Source organism: Pan troglodytes, chromosome Y (assembly GCF_028858775.2).
Source record: "Pan troglodytes isolate AG18354 chromosome Y, NHGRI_mPanTro3-v2.0_pri, whole genome shotgun sequence".
NCBI classification, from domain to species: Eukaryota; Metazoa; Chordata; class Mammalia; order Primates; family Hominidae; genus Pan; species Pan troglodytes.
The window spans coordinates 5,161,289-5,162,947 of NC_072422.2; the positions used below are offsets into that span (position 1 = coordinate 5,161,289).

At 58.7% G+C, this 1,659-nt stretch overlaps 1 pseudogene; it reads right to left on the bottom strand.

Annotated features, from left to right (window-relative positions):
• Positions 1 to 730: 730 nt before the first annotated feature.
• On the bottom strand, positions 731 to 1,454 carry LOC107971260 (putative uncharacterized protein FLJ44672; annotated as a pseudogene).
• Positions 1,455 to 1,659: the final 205 nt, after the last annotated feature.

Below are 1,659 nucleotides of genomic sequence, written 5' to 3' on the forward strand. Positions count from 1 at the left end.
CCATGAATTGTGGGACCTTCAGAGCTTTTCACTTTTCGGAAAATAGCTCCTGCTGGGGCTACAAGATGGAGTGTGAAGAGGGCTTTGGGCCACAGGGAGGCGCCTGTGGACTAGGGGGAGTTCATGCACCCCTTCTTTCCCCAGACGGGCTGGACTCAGGTGAGTATGGGGGTGGGGGCTCCTGCACTTCGACACAGGCAGCGGGAGGGTTTTCTCCCCATTCCCTCTGCACTCCCAACTTGAGCGGTACTTTTTAAGAAAGTGAGTCACCCTGCCTTTGCCCCCTTCCCCAGAACAGAACATGTTGATCATGGGCGATATTTTTCATTGTGCCAAAAAGTTGCCACGACCATCATTAAACCTGTTTAACACCAAATAATAAGGAAAATAAAATAAAAAATTCAGGCTTGGTGCAGAAACTCACTCCAAATAAATTACCTACCAAAATATTTATATAATGGTGGAAATATTCCAAAATCCCATATTTTGGGATTTATACACAAAAGATAAATAAATTAGAGGCCAAGAGGCTGCCAGAAGGGAAAAACGGGGCCTGGAAAGGCCGTTGTGAGGAATGAGCTGGGCCTAAAGAGGCCACTGGCAGGCAGGAGCTGGACCTGCTGAAGTGGCCGAAAGGCAGGAGCTTTGGACCCAGGAGGCCGCAGTGAGGCAAGAGCTAGCTGGGCATGGAGAGTCCGCTGTGAGGCCGAGGCCGGGCCCGTGCAGGCCTTCAAAACGCAGGAGGCCGGGCCTGCAAAGGCTGACTGGAGGTCAAGTTCTGGGCCTGAAGAGGCTGCCAAAAGTCAAAAGCGGAGCCTGGGAAGGCCGCCGAGAGCCATGAGTTGGGCTGGGCCGAAAGAGGCCACTGGGAGGCAGGAGGAGCTGGGCCTAGAGAGGCTGACTCGAGGAAGTTTTGCACCTGGAGAGGCCGCCAAGAGGACGGAGCTGGGCCCGGGGAGGCCGACTTGCAGCTCTTCCAGGCCCACTTCCAGGCCAACTTGAGGAAGACTTGGGCCTACAGAGGCGGCTGGGAGGCTGGAGCTGGTCCTGGAGAGGCCAACTTCGGGACGATTTGGGCCTTCAGAGGCCACCAGGAGGCCCAAGCTGGGCCTAGAGGAGCCCACCAACCGGAGGCCGTTTGGGGCCTACAGATGCCATCGGAGGGTAGGAGCTGAGCCTGGAGAGGCCACCGTGAGGCCTGAGCTGGGCCTGGGGAGCTTGGCTTCAGGAAGTTGTGGGCCTACCAGGGCCCCTGGGAGCTGGGCAGGAGCTGAGTCCAAAGACGTTGTTGGGAGGCCGGAGTCGGGCCTGGAGACACAGCCAGGAGGAAGAGCTGGGCCCGGAGAGGACGCCAGGAGGCGGCAAGTGGGTCTGGAGAGGCCGACTTGAGGAGGCCCGGCCTCTGCCTCCCGCATGGCGGCCTCTGCAGGCCCAGCTGTTCCTCCTGGCTGCATCTCCCAGCCCAGCTCCTGCCTCCCAGCAAACAAGCTCTTTTGGCTCAGCTCCTGCCGGCCTTTGTAGACCTCGAAGTTTCTGCAACCAAGCTCTTCAGGCCCACATCCCACCTCCCAGTGGCTTGAACAGTCCCAGCTCCGGCTGGAGAAGAGCGTCTGCAGGCCCCGCTGTTGCCTCCCAGGGGCGTCTCCAGGCCCAGCTCTC